Below are 18,900 nucleotides of genomic sequence, written 5' to 3' on the forward strand. Positions count from 1 at the left end.
TGACGCCCTGGGCAAGCCAGGGGTCACAGGTCATCACACCACCACACCCTACACCCCTGTTAGGCACATCTAAGCTACCAAAATCCTTGTTGCCTTCCTCCAGGGGCTGATGTTCACACCAGGGGGTGGGCCAGGCGGTTGGCTCCGCCTACCGAGGAGTTCACAGCCCTGGAGGCAGGAAGAACCAGGCAGATGAGTCTAGGAGGAGGAAGTAAGAGGAGCTGAAGAAAAGTGGAAAGTGACAGTAAGAAAGCCTGAAGCTGGTCCAGGTGTGTGCCCCGGACTGAGACAGCAAGGTCAGCAGACGGCGGTGATTGTCTGCAGGGGTGACAGCTCGGAAGTTCCTGGAAGGACCGCGGACGGGTGGTGACTGGAGCAGTGTACAAAGAACAGTCAGCACCAGGGCAGGGGCCTCTCGGACCCCGGCAAGGCTAGGAGTCGCCACAATTTGCCAAATCCGTCAGTGAAGGGGACGGCTGTCTCCCAACAACCAAGTCCCGATTGACGGCAACAGCCCAACCATTAAAGCAGAGACACCGCCACCGCCAGGGCACCAGTTTCTGAGGGCCAGCGCCTGCGGGCAAAAAGTAGAGCTCCTCCGGTCCAGTTTGAAGCCGGGGAGCGGGTTACCGGTGGGAACCCATCGCAACCATCAACAACATAGGTGCAGGACAAAGGGACATCACCGTCACCTACTGGGGAAAGCAAGTGCAGCCATCCGTGGGAACCGTCTTTCCAGCCGTGTGTTTTACCGAGAACTGTGTCATCGTCTCAGGCTGAGTGAGTACCACAGTGCCGCAAGGCACAGCGCTGCCCCCGTGTCCCTGCGCCCACCGAGCCCTGCATCTCCCACCTCATCACTGGGCCCCGGGATCACCAACCCCTACCCACGGAGGGGCAACACAACAACTTGCTGCTTCACACCATCACTCCCGGGATCCCACAGTTAGAGCGCACTAAGGAAGACCTCAAATGTACCTGGAAGAGAAGGGATTCCTCCCTGCTTCCCGGCTGACCGGACCAATGTAACCTGGGACCATAACAACTGACCAGTAAAAGGTAAAGGAAACTACCAGCCTGTGTCGTCCAATTACTGTTGGCGTCCTCAGCCCCGCTCCACATTGTACAACACCATAGACTAACACCCTATCATCAACCCTGGGGCCTGCTCCACCTGTGGAGAGCTAAACCATTCCAGCTGCGACACCATCCGCCCAAGAGGACAGTACCCACAGCGGTGGCTAGTCACTGGCCGCACACCACAGGTGGCATCACGACACAAACAACTATCATCATCCTCCCTTTTTTTGTACGCCTCAGGGCCACAAAGCCGGGCAGGGCCACCTATGACATCCCCAGACCTGACATCACTGGCCCGGCAACGAGTAAAGTTAACCCCTTGCCCTATGGGTGCTACACTAATAAATGCGCAGCGTGAGAGGAATGATCGCTCTTACCTCTCTGCTGTAACTGCAGCCGACTCTGGTTTTTGGCTCAGTGCGCATGATCAGAAGTCTCTGGACTTCCGGTCATGCACACTATGAAGGTGGGTGTAAACATCCCAGCTACAGAGAGGTCTAGTGCGCATGACCGGAAGTGTGGTGACTTCTGATCATGCACACTGCCCGGCGTCTGATGCGGTGACAATGGACACAGGTAAGCGCCTCACCACTGATGATGCTAGGCAATGTGCATTGAATAACATGTTAGCACACCCCTTTAAAAATGGGGTTGTCTAATATATAATGGCTTTTTGGCTAGAAAACTGTTGCAAAGTGCTTTGAAAAGATGCAATATTTTTGTTTAACTTGAACTGCATATGAAATGTACATTTTTGGGTGAACTTGGGGCTTGACAGTGGCATGACGCCATAGCTCATTGAATCCATGATAAACTGTGTCATCACTTATGCCAGAAATCTTACTCCAGTGACTGACTGGAGTAAGATTTGGGACGAGGTGCATGGAGGCACTAATCACTTGTCAGATGCTTTGAATCATTAAAGAGTGTCATCTGGAGGCGGTGGTCATAGAAGCAAGGAGAGTGATCATAGCACCGCCCCGTAATGACATTCTGTTTCAAGGTGGTGATGGAAATCACTTATCCCTGCTTATTTCACTATAATTGATTTGGGATGTTACGTAAGCCCCAGGAGAACCAATAGAAACATTTTTGTTATTTAAGCATTTAGTACTTTTATTTTAACTTGGAAAATAAACCTATTTAATAGGCAAATGCAAATGGTAGTGACATAATACACTGTGCATTGTATAAGAGATAATAAAGTGAAATTAGACTTGCAATTTTAAAGGGAATGGTCAGCAGATTGTTTTGCTACCTCTTCTAACACCAGCATAATATAGGAAAGAGATTCTAAATCTAATGGTGCATCACAAACAGTTGAAACCAGAAGTTTACATACACAATCTAAAAAGACACATCTACAGGTTTTTGCCTCCGCTCTCTATAAAGACACATCTGCAGGTTTTTCTCACTATCTGACATAAAATCAGAATAAACCTTTCCTGTTTTTGGTCCATTAGGTACCAAAATTATTTATATTTGCCAAATGCCAGAATATTGAAAAAGAGAGAGATAATGTTTTAAGGCATTTTTATTAGTTTTTGCAAAGACAAAAGTTTAAGTAAACTTAGAATACTATGTCTTTAAACAATATGGGACAGTCGATATGATGATGTCATGTTTTGAAAGCTTCTGATAGGTTTATTGGCAACATCTGAGTTAAGTAGAGACACACCTGTGGATGTATTTTAATGCACACCTGAAACACACTGCTTCTTTGTGTAGCATCATGGAAAAGTCAAAAGAAATCAGTCAAGGTCTGAGGAAGAGAGCTGTGGATATGTACAAGTCTGGTTCATCCTTGGGTGCAAGATACCTGAAAGTGCCTAGTTCATCTGTACAAACAATTATACGCAAGTGAAAACAAGATGGGAATGTTTAGCTATGAAGCCAATCAGGAAAGTGTCATGTGCATATCAACCCAAGAACAAAAGCAAAAGGCTGAGTGAAGATGCTGGTGGAAGCTGGTAAGATTGTGTCATTATCTACAGTGAAATGAGTACTGTATCAACATGGACTGAAAGGTCACTCTGATAAGAAGAAGCCATTACTCCAAAAGAAACATAAAAAAGCCAGATTAATGTTTTCAAATGCACACAGGAACAAAGACCTTAATTTTTGGAGATATGTCCTGTGGTCTGACAAAACTAAAATTTAAATGTTTGGCCATAATGAACATCATTATGTTTGGAAGGAAAAGTAAAAAGCTTTGAAGCTTAAGAACACCATCCCAACTGTGAAACATGGGAGTGGCAGCATCATGTTGTGGTTTTTTTTGCTGCAGGATGAACTGTTGCACTTCACAAAATAGATGGCATCATGAGGAAAGAAAATGATGTGGCAATACTGAAGCAACATCTTAAGACATCAGGCAGGAACTTAAAGATTGGACAGAAATAGGTCTTCTAAATGGACAATGACCTGAGTCATACTGCCAAACTGGTTACAAAGTGGTTTAAGGATAACAAAATTAATGTTTTGGAGTGGCCATCACAAAGCCCTGATCTCAATCACATTGAAAATTTATGGGCAAAGCTGAAAAGGCTTGTGCGAGCAGCGACCTACAAACATGCCTCAGTTACACCAGTTCTGTCAGGAAGAATGGATCCAAATTCTTACCAACTATTGTGAGAAGCTTGTGGAAGGAGATCCACATGGAGATGTGTCTTTATAGAGAGCTGAGGGAAAAACGTGCAGATGTGTCTTTTTAGATAGTGTATGGAAACTCCTGAATTAAATCAAAGTAAAGAATTTAGAGGCAAGAACACTGCAGAGCAAACGCCAGACCTCAATAGAGATTGTACAATGACTGTAAGGTGTCAGTCACAGCAAGTGGCATGCTGGACTACTGTGCAGGTGAGTTTATAGTTTTAGGCTATGTGCACATGTTGCGTAATTACATGCAGTTATGCTGCACTTTGTAGCGCAGCGTAACTGCATGCGTCCTGCGTTCCCTGCATAATCTATGAAGATTATGCAGGAGCCGTGCGCACGTGGCGTCTTAGAGCGCAGCGCTTCGGCTGCTGCCCGAAGCACGCGTTCTAAGAAGTGACATGTCACGTCTTCCGTGCACTTTGCCTGCAGCCCCTGCTCTGTCTATGGCAGGAGCTGCAGTCAGAGCGCATGGAATCGGCTTTTTTTTTTTTCACTACGGACATTTTCTGCAGTGATTTGAAGTGCACATGTGCTCTTCAAATTGCTGCAGAAATTTCTGCAGTGACAGTACGCAACGTGCGCACATAGCCTTATAATGGTAATCCAAGGGTAATAAACCCTTTGAGTTATATAAACAATTGCACACACACTGATAAGAGAAGCACAGTTGTTTTTTTGTTTTTTCAACTCATTCAGCTTACATAGAAAAATCTGTTGACAGATTGCCTTTAAGCTACTGAGCTCTATGCAACCTTTATTAGAAGGCCTCCCAACCAAAGTTTAGCATGTAATTTACTGTACTATTTCTCATTTTTTAAATGGGACATTTAGGCTGCCTCAATTATCTACACTCAGGTTTGCCTGTTATGATTGCACCCCTGTGTTAAACTGGTTTACATCAAGAAAGAAACAATGCTAAACAGAAACACTAATCTATTTTGGATAATTCACCATTTACCATTTTTAACCCTTACACATGGAGGCATGCTGTATATTTCAAATCTTCTACTTGCTATTCTGCCAATCTTTTTATCCCCAAATCATTGAACAGTTAAATGTTATGTAAACAAATGTCCTGAGATTCCTTAATTTTCCCTTACTTTCTAATTACAAAGTTAGGCAGGTACCTTAACATTCTAGAAAATTCCACGTTATTTGGCTGCTGCAGATTGTGTCCTTCACTTAACATCTGATATACAAAATCTGACACAGATCCATCAGCGCTCTTCTCCTTCTTCTAATGGTTGTCTTTGCACTTTCCCTCCATTCTCTCAGTCTAAGGGGCACTTTGCACACTACGACATCGCAGGTGCGATGTCGGTGGGGTCAAATTGAAAGTGATGCACATCCGGCGTCGCAGGCGATATCGTAGTGTGTAAAGCCTTTTTGATACGATTAACGAGTGCAAAATCGTCGTAATCGTATCATCAGTGTAGCGTCGGTCATTTCCATAATTTGGAAATGACCGATGTTACGATGTTTTTCCTCGTTCCCCTGCGGCAGCACACATCGCTTTGTGTGAAGCCGCAGGAGCGAGGAACATCTCCTACCTGCATCCTGCGGCTCACGCCAGCTATGCGGAAGGAAAGAGGTGGGCGGGATGTTTACGATCCGCTCATCTCCGCCCCTTCTATTGGCCGCCTGCCAGGTGACATCGCTATGACGCCGCACAACCCGCCCCCTTAATAAGGAGGCGGGTCGCCGGCCAGAGCGACGTCACAGGGCAGGTGAGTGCATGTGAAGCTGGCGTAGTGATAATGTTCGCTACGCCAGCAATCTCAAGATATCGCAGCTGCGACGGGGGCAGGGACTATCGCGCTCGGCATCGCAAGCATCGGCTTGTGATGTCACAGCGTGCAAAGTGCCCTTAAGGCTTCTTTCACACGTCAATGCAAAACACACGTTTTGCATGGTTTGTGGTGTAGGTGTGTATGTGTGCGCAGCATGTGCTGTCAGTGTGCTATGTGTGATAGCACACAGACAGCTGTCCATTGTGCTGCTGTGTTCAGCACTGCCGTTGCTTCCAGGTCCGCGGTGCAGTAAATATGCATGAGCATAATGAGTGGGCCCGGAAGCAACTGACAGCAATGCCGAGACAGGTGAGTATAGAAATTGTGTTTAGTTCAAAGACATGTGTTTTCTCAGGTACGTGTCCCATTGATGTCACACGGATCACATCAGTGTGTGGCCCTTGTAACACCTGTACTCCCGGAAAAAAACGGACATGTCGCAGTCAAGCTATCACTAGGGGGTGAAGGGATTGAGGTAGGAAAGTAACTCCAGAGTGTAGTTAGACAAAGCCCACTACAGGTCACTAACAAGAGCAGGGATAGTCAATCAGTCAGGGTCAAACTGGGATGTCACATCAGTACCGAGGAGAAAACAAGCCAAAATAAAAGAACAGAGCTGAGGTTGGATACCGAGAGAGCAAGTAAGCACAAAGGACGATGTGGGGAACACAGAACAAGACAGGAGATCGGAGGACAAGGAGGTATGGACAAAAGGACAGGTAGGAGGGATGGAGGTACGGACAAGCAGGAGGAAAGGAGATAAGGATTAACCAGGGGAATGGAGGTCAGGTCAGGTCAGGGGAATGGAGGTCAGGTCAGACAAGAGGGATAGAAGTCAGGTCGGGCAATTGGAGCAGAGGTAAGGACAAACATTACCGGGTAGCAGAACAAAAACCAGAGCATGTCTCACAGGAATGGAGCCACAGCAGAGCTGGAAATATCACTGGCAGCATCCTGGAGGCAGCAGCACCAAGACATGGTGGCGTGACCCCCAGAATGAGGCCAGAGAAAACAGGCCCCTCCCGGAGACAGGATACATGCACCGGCTCAGGAGCTGCAGAGCCGTGCATGAATCATGACAGTCGCTGTGTGGAGCACACGGACACGCATCTGCTCCACACGGACGCACGGTCCTTATCAAAACATAGACATGTGTGCAGACCCATTGATTTTAATGGGCCTAAGTGTGCCTGTATCTCTGGTACGTGTGAAAACGGACACCACACGTACTGGAAACATGGACATGTGAAGGAGACCTTAGAGATAGCAATAGTGATGGGATCAAGTTAGGATGGATGGATATATCTTTATAATGTTTATGCCCATTTGTGAAATCTGAAACTAATGCTCTGTATATATTTCTGTTTTTGCTTTAGTTTATTGGAAGCCATGATCCAAAGTTGTCAGATGACAAACCTGACTGATCCAACTTGTATCTGACAAGTTTTACTGATCCCTCAAGTTTCCATAGAGGTTTCAATCAATGTGACATCAAGAGCATGAATACAATTTTATGACATTGTGAAGTCTTAGCAGCTTCTTCAGAATCCATTCAATTTTATAAAAGCCGAAACTTTCTATAAAGACATTAAGAGAAAGCAGTTCTATTTCAATCACTGAGATATGAAGTGTATTAAGGAGAGAGGAGTTTTAAAGAGAAGAATTAAATATTTTTTACGTAGTGTCTGAGACGGTATTGAAAATCTATTAGCATGAAAAGAGTTGGAACTTAATGATGCAGAAGGTCAGATAATGATTAAGGCAGAACTTAACTTTGCACCCAGAAAGCATCAAAACAATACTTAATTGGAGGTTATATTATTATTTATGCTTTTAATGTTCCAAGACTTTTTCCAACGACATAATTTATTTTCATTTATAAAATGAAAGATTGTGAAACTCTGAGGGAAAAATGACTTTCATTGTTAGTATAAAAGTGGATTGATTAAAGGCTGGTGCTGTCCTCATATGACTTATCGTCCAAGACAAGCAGCGGGATATAGTGAGAAATATATCGCTGAAGATGTAAATGTTTGGAATGAAAGCTACAAAAAGCTTGTCTAATGAGAAAATCATAGAGGATGGTGTAACGCTGGTGATAAGGCGGCAAGCGGGAGTGGACCCACTGGACCGCAGGGGGGGACCCGGGCTTACCTTGTCGTTGGACGGGCTTGACTAAGTGCCTACCGAGTTGACATCAGGTGCCACCCCCAGGGCAGTGTCTGTGACTGTTGCAGCTGATGCCCAGGATAGGGACAGACTAAGGTACGGATAGGCAGAGTCTCTAGTACACACAGGTGCAACCAGGACGGCTGAGACAGACAGGACCACAAGGTAGACAGTCAGAGTTTCTAGTACTATGGGGAGATAAGGTATGCACACCAGTGACTATGGAAGGGGAATACATGGAATAGCAGAAACTGCTGTGTGAATACTGACATGAAAAATTCAATAGCTATTTGTTAGAATGAAATGTGAAAAATGGAACCTGCATTACTGCCATGAATATATGAATAAAGAGAAATTTAGCTACTGAATTGATCAATGCAGAAGAGCCCCAACACTACGCCAAAGTATTTCTCTACGTTGGGGTCCCTAGCTTGTGTGTGTCCTCTCATGCAGTTAAAAAACTTACCGTGTATGGGACGCTGAGACCCAGGCTATATATGCGTATAATGTGGATTGGCAATAGGTGTGTATGGGGAGGGTTCACAAACGAAAAACTACTAACATTAAGGAATAACGTTTGGAACTCCATTCTATGTCTGAACTGGGTGCAAAAAACCTAAAAAACATCACTATGGGGAGATAAGGTATGCACACCAGTGACTATGGAAGGGGAATACATGGAATAGCAGAAACTGCTGTGTGAATACTGACATGAAAAATTCAATAGCTATTTGTTAGAATGAAATGTGAAAAATGGAACCTGCATTACTGCCATGAATATATGAATAAAGATTGCCAATCCACATTATACGCATATATAGCCTGGGTCTCAGCGTCCCATACACGGTAAGTTTTTTAACTGCATGAGAGGACACACACAAGCTAGGGACCCCAACGTAGAGAAATACTTTGGCGTAGTGTTGGGGCTCTTCTGCATTGATCAATTCAGTAGCTAAATTTCTCTTTATTCATATATTCATGGCAGTAATGCAGGTTCCATTTTTCACATTTCATTCTAACAAATAGCTATTGAATTTTTCATGTCAGTATTCACACAGCAGTTTCTGCTATTCCATGTATTCCCCTTCCATAGTCACTGGTGTGCATACCTTATCTCCCCATAGTGATGTTTTTTAGGTTTTTTGCACCCAGTTCAGACATAGAATGGAGTTCCAAACGTTATTCCTTAATGTTAGTAGTTTTTCGTTTGTGAACCCTCCCCATACACACCTATTGCCAATCCACATTATACGCATATATAGCCTGGGTCTCAGCGTCCCATACACGGTAAGTTTTTTAACTGCATGAGAGGACACACACAAGCTAGGGACCCCAACGTAGAGAAATACTTTGGCGTAGTGTTGGGGCTCTTCTGCATTGATCAATTCAGTAGCTAAATTTCTCTTTATTCATATATTCATGGCAGTAATGCAGGTTCCATTTTTCACATTTCATTCTAACAAATAGCTATTGAATTTTTCATGTCAGTATTCACACAGCAGTTTCTGCTATTCCATGTATTCCCCTTCCATAGTCACTGGTGTGCATACCTTATCTCCCCATAGTGATGTTTTTTAGGTTTTTTGCACCCAGTTCAGACATAGAATGGAGTTCCAAACGTTATTCCTTAATGTTAGTAGTTTTTCGTTTGTGAACCCTCCCCATACACACCTATTGCCAATCCACATTATACGCATATATAGCCTGGGTCTCAGCGTCCCATACACGGTAAGTTTTTTAACTGCATGAGAGGACACACACAAGCTAGGGACCCCAACGTAGAGAAATACTTTGGCGTAGTGTTGGGGCTCTTCTGCATTGATCAATTCAGTAGCTAAATTTCTCTTTATTCATATATTCATGGCAGTAATGCAGGTTCCATTTTTCACATTTCATTCTAACAAATAGCTATTGAATTTTTCATGTCAGTATTCACACAGCAGTTTCTGCTATTCCATGTATTCCCCTTCCATAGTCACTGGTGTGCATACCTTATCTCCCCATAGTGATGTTTTTTAGGTTTTTTGCACCCAGTTCAGACATAGAATGGAGTTCCAAACGTTATTCCTTAATGTTAGTAGTTTTTCGTTTGTGAACCCTCCCCATACACACCTATTGCCAATCCACATTATACGCATATATAGCCTGGGTCTCAGCGTCCCATACACGGTAAGTTTTTTAACTGCATGAGAGGACACACACAAGCTAGGGACCCCAACGTAGAGAAATACTTTGGCGTAGTGTTGGGGCTCTTCTGCATTGATCAATTCAGTAGCTAAATTTCTCTTTATTCATATATTCATGGCAGTAATGCAGGTTCCATTTTTCACATTTCATTCTAACAAATAGCTATTGAATTTTTCATGTCAGTATTCACACAGCAGTTTCTGCTATTCCATGTATTCCCCTTCCATAGTCACTGGTGTGCATACCTTATCTCCCCATAGTGATGTTTTTTAGGTTTTTTGCACCCAGTTCAGACATAGAATGGAGTTCCAAACGTTATTCCTTAATGTTAGTAGTTTTTCGTTTGTGAACCCTCCCCATACACACCTATTGCCAATCCACATTATACGCATATATAGCCTGGGTCTCAGCGTCCCATACACGGTAAGTTTTTTAACTGCATGAGAGGACACACACAAGCTAGGGACCCCAACGTAGAGAAATACTTTGGCGTAGTGTTGGGGCTCTTCTGCATTGATCAATTCAGTAGCTAAATTTCTCTTTATTCATATATTCATGGCAGTAATGCAGGTTCCATTTTTCACATTTCATTCTAACAAATAGCTATTGAATTTTTCATGTCAGTATTCACACAGCAGTTTCTGCTATTCCATGTATTCCCCTTCCATAGTCACTGGTGTGCATACCTTATCTCCCCATAGTGATGTTTTTTAGGTTTTTTGCACCCAGTTCAGACATAGAATGGAGTTCCAAACGTTATTCCTTAATGTTAGTAGTTTTTCGTTTGTGAACCCTCCCCATACACACCTATTGCCAATCCACATTATACGCATATATAGCCTGGGTCTCAGCGTCCCATACACGGTAAGTTTTTTAACTGCATGAGAGGACACACACAAGCTAGGGACCCCAACGTAGAGAAATACTTTGGCGTAGTGTTGGGGCTCTTCTGCATTGATCAATTCAGTAGCTAAATTTCTCTTTATTCATATATTCATGGCAGTAATGCAGGTTCCATTTTTCACATTTCATTCTAACAAATAGCTATTGAATTTTTCATGTCAGTATTCACACAGCAGTTTCTGCTATTCCATGTATTCCCCTTCCATAGTCACTGGTGTGCATACCTTATCTCCCCATAGTGATGTTTTTTAGGTTTTTTGCACCCAGTTCAGACATAGAATGGAGTTCCAAACGTTATTCCTTAATGTTAGTAGTTTTTCGTTTGTGAACCCTCCCCATACACACCTATTGCCAATCCACATTATACGCATATATAGCCTGGGTCTCAGCGTCCCATACACGGTAAGTTTTTTAACTGCATGAGAGGACACACACAAGCTAGGGACCCCAACGTAGAGAAATACTTTGGCGTAGTGTTGGGGCTCTTCTGCATTGATCAATTCAGTAGCTAAATTTCTCTTTATTCATATATTCATGGCAGTAATGCAGGTTCCATTTTTCACATTTCATTCTAACAAATAGCTATTGAATTTTTCATGTCAGTATTCACACAGCAGTTTCTGCTATTCCATGTATTCCCCTTCCATAGTCACTGGTGTGCATACCTTATCTCCCCATAGTGATGTTTTTTAGGTTTTTTGCACCCAGTTCAGACATAGAATGGAGTTCCAAACGTTATTCCTTAATGTTAGTAGTTTTTCGTTTGTGAACCCTCCCCATACACACCTATTGCCAATCCACATTATACGCATATATAGCCTGGGTCTCAGCGTCCCATACACGGTAAGTTTTTTAACTGCATGAGAGGACACACACAAGCTAGGGACCCCAACGTAGAGAAATACTTTGGCGTAGTGTTGGGGCTCTTCTGCATTGATCAATTCAGTAGCTAAATTTCTCTTTATTCATATATTCATGGCAGTAATGCAGGTTCCATTTTTCACATTTCATTCTAACAAATAGCTATTGAATTTTTCATGTCAGTATTCACACAGCAGTTTCTGCTATTCCATGTATTCCCCTTCCATAGTCACTGGTGTGCATACCTTATCTCCCCATAGTGATGTTTTTTAGGTTTTTTGCACCCAGTTCAGACATAGAATGGAGTTCCAAACGTTATTCCTTATTATCCTTAGAGTTTCTAGTACTGACAGGTGCAACCGGGATGTCCGAGGCAGACAGGACAGCGGGAGCAAGTGGGAAAAGAGAGCACAGCTGGGACAAGGAGACAGGTACAGGTAGGTGGAGACACCTACAGTTAATAGAAAGAGGGCAATAGGACTTTACAACTAGCTAGCTAGATGGACATGCACTAACTAACTGACCATGAGGGTCAGGCACTTCATCTAGTGGGAGGATACCTTAAGTACCAAGTGCCCCTAAGCCATAGGCTGAGACGCACATCTGGGAATAGGTGTGCTGGTACATAAAGGGAGCACAGCCCCTGGGAGCAGGGGGAAAGACTCACATGTGGAGGACCGTGGGGAGGTGAGGCAGGGCAGTGCAGTTCAGCCACGGTGTGATTGAATTGGTATCCCTGCTGGGAAGAAGCAAAGTGGTGCAGGGTTGCCGGTGCTACAGGGATCTTCCACCATGATGTAAGAGAGTAATTTATGAGCAAGTCTGGAATGCAAATAATTGTCGGCACAAAGGAGCATCAGGCCATATACATGTTGGTCCATTCATTTGGATGTCAGCCATTTCATACTCTATTTCCAATGCAACCTCTGGCTAGAGGCAATAGGGTCAGGACTGCAATAAGGAGCCACAAAGTCTTACATTTTTACAGAGGTAGATTTTTTTTAATGGGGGAGTCTTTCTAAAAACAGTGGCGTTTGCTTATACAGGATCCTAGTAGTGATTTCATTATGCACCCTGTGTTGGTGCCACAGAAGAACTGTAGAATACAGCCGAGTCCCACAGAAAGAAAAGCCCTTGAGTAAACCTAGTTTCAAAATGTTTACAATGTGGAAGGCATACATCTTTTTTAAGCCAAAAAAGTGGGCAATCCAACAAAAATTAGGGAAGGTACAGGTGAAAAAGTTCAACACATAATCTCTCTAAGGCTATGTGCCCACGGGACTCTGTATTTGCGGATTTTACTGCATCAAAATCAGCAGCTTTCCCCCGGAATCCGCACCTTTTCATAGGTGCGAATTTTGTGCGGATTTGACGCGGATATGACCCGGATTTGACCCGGATTTTGCGATTTTTTTTTAATTCAATTGAATAGGCAAAATCCGCACGAAAATCCGCAACAATAATTGACATGCTGCATATTTTTCCGCACTAAAATCCGCACGATTTCCGCTGCGGAAAAATACGCAGCGTGGGCACAGCATTTCCCAAATGCCATAGAAATGGCTGGGGAGTAGCTGTGCTGCAGATTTCTGGATAATCCGCGGCTTTTCCGTGAGAAATCCGCGGCAAAATCCGCGCATTTTCCGCAGTGTGGGCACATAGCCTAAGACTGGTGCAAACAGCAAATAGCACACCACTGTTCTCGGCCATCTCTCCGGATGTCCTGTAGAGACTGAATGACAAATCACAAGTTCTTTGTAGTGTCAGCCTCCGAGATCCCCAGTGATCTTGTTAAAAAAGTTAGATGATGTGTGGTAACTAGAGATGAGCGAACCGGTCGAGTTCGGTTCACCCAATGGAGGTCTCGTTCGAGTTCGGTTCGGCGAACCGGTTCGGCGAACCACTCGAACCGCATAGGAAACAATGGGAGGCAATCACAAACACACAAAAACACCTAGAAAACACCCTCACAGGTGTCCAAAAGGTGACAAACAACTCACAACACAACACAAACACATGGGAAAGTGACAAGGACATATACTCATGCGAAAACAAAGGAGCTGGACAAGGAAAAAGAGGAGGAGACACAGATATAGGCATGGCATGCCCTTCTAAAATCATGTAAATCACCGCAAGGTGACTCCAAGCGGAGTCTCCCTTTGTTCCAAAAATTGGGCCACACAGACACCCATTCAGTGGAAGCACTTGTGCCCCAGTTTTACACTTCACAGATAGATTTGCATCAAGCACATTCAAAAATACGCCATCCTTAACCTTCCCAAGGATGACACCGGGGTAGGTAGCTAAGTCTTTCCTGATCCCAGCTCTGTTCATCTTGGATCATTTTTAAAAACAATGTAAGCAAGGGTTACTCCAAGCGGAGTCTCCCTTTTTTCCAAAAATTGGGCCCCACACACACCCACCCCTTCAGTGGCAGCACTTGTGCCCCAGTTGTACACTTCACAGCTAAATTTGCATCAAGCACATTCAAAAATACGCCATACTTAACCATTCCCAGGATGACCCCAGGGTAGGTAGCAAAGTCTTTGCTGAACCATGACTTGTTCATCTTGGCTCCTTTTAAAAAACACAGCAAGCAAGGGTTACTCCAAGCGGAGTCTCCCTTTTTTCCAAAAATTGGGCCACACACACACCCACCCCTTCAGTTGCAGCACTTGTGCCCCAGTTGTACACTTCACAGGTAGATTTGCATCAAGCACATTCAAAAATACGCAATCCTTAACTGTCCCCAGGATGACACCGGGGTAGGTAGCTAAGTCTTTCCTGATCTCAGCTCTGTTCATCTTGGATCATTTTAAAAAAAAATGTTAGCAAGGGTTACTCCAAGCGGAGTCTCCCTTTTTTCCAAAAATTGGGCCCCACGCACACCCACCCCTTCAGTGTCAGCACTTGTGCCCCAGTTGTACACTTCACAGGTAGATTTGCATCAAGCACATTCCAAATCCACAAGCATTTACTCTCCCCAGGATGACACAGGGGTAGTAAATTCCTTGTGTATCCATGACTTGTTCATTTTGATGAACGTTAGTCTGTCCACATTGTCACTGGACAGACGCGTGCGCTTATCTGTCAGCACACACCCAGCAGCACTGAAGACACGTTCAGAGACAATGCTGGCAGCTGGGCACGACAAAATCTCCAAGGCGTAAGTGGAGAGCTCTGGCCATTTTTCAAGATTTGAAGCCCAAAATGAGCAAGGCTCCATTTGCAAAGTCATGGCATCTATGTCCATTTGGAGATACTCCTGTATCATCCTTTCCAGCCGTTGACTATGTGTCAAACTTGTTGTCTCTGGTGGCCTTGCAAAGGATGGTCTAAAAAAATTATGAAAAGATTCAATAAAATTGCTGTTACCAGCACCAGATACGGTGCTACTGGTACGAGTAGACTGTTGAAGATGACGAGACCGTCCCATGTTTGTCAAGTTACAACTGGGAGATTCACTCCCTGCACCTGCACGGTTGTTTGGTGGAAAAGCCGAGCTAAGATCGAGTAACAGCTTCTGCTGATACTCCTGCATATGTGCGTCTCTTTCTATGGCTGGAATTATGTCACAAAATTTGGACTTGTACCGGGGATCTAATAGTGTGGCAAGCCAGTAGTCATCATCACTTCTAATTTTGACAATACGAGGGTCATGTTGGAGGTAGTGCAGCAAGAAGGCGCTCATGTGTCTTGCGCAGCCATGCGGACCAAGTCCACGCTGTGTTTGTGGCATAGAGGTGCTAACCGTTCTTTCTTCCTCTGACATCTCCCCCCAACCTCTTTCAACAGAAATTTGACCAAGGTCTCCCTCATCCGCTGAGTCTTCCATGTCCATGGACAGTTCGTCCTCCATTTCTTCATGTTCTCCTGCACCTTCCTCAACATTTCGCCTGCTACTATGCGCCCTTGTTGATCCCTGTCCCCCATGGCCCCATGCCTGCCGCGTTGGTGATGATGAACGTCTGGACCTTGGTGATGTTGTTGTGTCTTGCGCATATGAATCCTCCTGTAGTTCCTCCCCTCCCTGTTGCCCCCCCCCCCCCTGACTCCGAATAGTGTTTAGTGTGTGCTCCAGCATGTAAATGACTGGAATTGTCATGCTGATAATGGCATTGTCAGCGCTAAACATATTCGTCGCCATGTCGAAACTGTGCAGAAGGGTGTATAGGCCCTTAATCTGAGACCACTCCATCAGGGTGATCTGTCCCACCTTTGCATTTCGTTGGCCCAGGCTATACGTCATGGTGTATTGCACCAGGGCTGCCACAGTCGCTGTAACATGTGGAGAGTCGAATTCTAGCGTGTCGGCACATCGCATTTCAGGCGATGAACCGGCAGGCCGAAAGACTTCTGGAGCGATGCAAGTCGCTTAGCAGCGGTGGTTGAACGGCAGAAGTGAGCAGACAGTTTTCGTGCCCTGTTCAGAAGGCCATCTTGGCCGGGATAGTGTGTTAAAAATTGCTGGACAACAAGGTTCAACACGTAAGCCATACAAGGCATGTGTCACCTTGCCCAGGCGAAGGGCCGCACTCAGGTTTGCAGAATTGTCGCACACGGCCTTACCAGGCTGCAGGTTGAGTGGAGACAACCATTTATTAAACTCAGTCTCCAGAACTGCCCACAACTCAACCGCTGTGTGACTCTTATTTCCAAGACATTTCAAGCTAAAGACCGCCTGATGCCATTGCGCTCTGCTGCCAGCATAGTAATGAGGGGTGCGTGATTCCTTCTGCGCAGTTAGAACACTGGTGGCCTGACCAGGCAGGCTTGGGGAGGAGGTGGAGAACCGAGACGAGGTGGAGGAGGCAGAAGCAGTGGCGTAACTTGGACAGACAGAGGATTGACACACAAGTCGTGGGGACGGCAAAACTTGTGCAGAAGACCCTTCACCATCTATCATTATAGTTACCCAGTGCCCAGTCAGCGACATGTAACGTCCCTGTCCATGCTTACTGGTCCAAGTATCGGTGGTGAAAATGGCCTTTTATTTGTCCACATCTGAGGGACAGAGATCTGGCTGCTGTGTGTAGAGTGGGGTGTCCGTGAAAAAATGCAGGTTTGTGAGGAAAGTGCAGGCGTAGACATGATGTTGCCTTCATCCAACGTTGATGCTATCGATGTCTGAGAGAGCTGTACACACGCACTTGTTTCCCCTTCCAAACCAAATGACGACCTACCAAGCAAACTGCCTGTTGCGGTTACAGTGGTGGAAGTTGTGCATGGAAAACCAGGTGTGACAGCTGTCACCACAGTCCTAGAAGATGAAGAGCGCGCAGATGCACTTGAAGGGGCAGGCGGTGGATGGTTCGCTCCGCTAGGCCGCATTGCAGCACGGTGAGCTTCCCACCGGGACATATGATATTTATTCATGTGACGATTCATGGAAGAAGTTGTCAAACTCCTGAGGTTTTGCCCTCTACTAACAGAATCACGACAAATTTTACATATCACATGATTTGGGCAATCTTTTTCTATGTCAAAAAAGGTCCAGGCTAGGCAAGGCTTAGAGGGCATGCGACCTGCTGAGCCCCCCCCGACTAGTGCTCAGAGGCAGAGTGGTGGCTGAGGATGCAGTTGTAGACGTGCTACCAGTACTACTCCTCTGTCCAGGAAGGTGCAAGGTAACTTCGTCGTCGGTTGCATCCTCCTCCACCGCCTCTGTTGACCTCCTCGAGTGCCTGACTGTGGGTTGACAGTAGGTGGGATCTAGAACTTCCTCATCAAGCGTAGTGTTTGCACTCCCCTCCCCCTCAGACCGAGCCTCTTCCTGTCATATTGCCACTCATTTTCATTGCGACAAGATTGTGCACTTAAAATGTGGTATTAAAAATTGAGAGGTGGTGTAAATTGCAGCGGTGGTCTATCTTTATTAACAGCAGAATAAACAACAATAAGGCTATGTGCGCACGTTGCGTACTTCACTGCAGAAATTTCTGCAGCGATCTGAAGAGCACATGTGCTCTTTAAATCGCTGCAGAAATGTCCGTAGTGAAAAAAAAAAAAGCCGATTCCATGCGCTCTGCCTGCAGCTCCTGCCGTAGACAGAGCAGGAGCTGCCGGCAAAGCGCAGGAAAGAAGTGACATGTCACTTCTTTTTGCGCAGCGCTTCGGCAGTAGCCGAAGCGCTGCGCTCTGAGACGCCACGTGCGCACGGCCCCTGCACAATCTCCATAGACTGTGCAGGGGACGCAGGACGCATGCAGTTACGCTGCGCTACAAAGCGCAGCGTAACTGCATGTATTTACGCAACGTGCGCACATAGCCTAACTATCCCTGACAATGCAACTACGGCCCTTAAACTGGCAGCATAGTTTGCTAGTATAATGGCTTAGTAACAATGAGTTTGAGTGTGCAATGCAGTGGTGCTGCAAATAGCTTTGCACTAGTGGGACACTAATGGAAGTCCAACAGCCACTTTTAGGATGCCACTAAGTTTACTCAGTGTCTGCTAGTATAATGGCTTAGTAGGCTAACAATTCAAAATCGTTCCAGGATAGTCAAAAGTACATAGAAAAGTGAAAAAACAATGCCTTTAAAAATTCTGTTTTATTTAAATACTTCTTAAAATTTCCCAAGTGATTCACCTGTACAGAAAATATCAAGGGTAGTATAAATATACACCAGGGATGCCACCCCTAATCAGAGCAAATTATGATACAATAAATAATGAAGAACAACAAATTGGACTATGGGGTCCCACAGAGGGGTTAAAATGACCCTATTATGGACGTATAACCTCACTTCTTCCTACCGACGGAGGTAATACCGTCTTAACGTAACTGGGCGCCCACGTTCCTCGGTGGCTGTCCCTCACTTACACTGATATTTTCCTACCATATAAGGACAAATGAGAATGCCTATGCAAGATACTAAATTAATGGTTGGCCTTATTAAACTCTCAATAGATCTCAAAGAGAGGGCAAAAAGTTTAGATATTATAATACCCTGTTACTCATATCCATTTAATATGCCCCAATTCACAGGGTTATAGATTTATATACAGGGATTACAGATCCATATACCAACTCAATCTAAACAATGCGTTTAACTTGCATTCAGCAAATCCCAAAAACCTGGAATAATACCAGTATATACACTCATTATAAATGACTAAATATCATTATATTAGGCAAAAATTAACTTCCCTTTTTTGAAGTGCATCTGCACTGCTTCGACGCGTTTCTCCGCCCTCTAATCTGGTTCATCAGGAGGCCCAGGGAGAAAAAGGGAACCATTCAATGGTGAT

This window comes from Anomaloglossus baeobatrachus, chromosome 6 (assembly GCF_048569485.1).
Source record: "Anomaloglossus baeobatrachus isolate aAnoBae1 chromosome 6, aAnoBae1.hap1, whole genome shotgun sequence".
NCBI classification, from domain to species: domain Eukaryota; kingdom Metazoa; phylum Chordata; class Amphibia; order Anura; family Aromobatidae; genus Anomaloglossus; species Anomaloglossus baeobatrachus.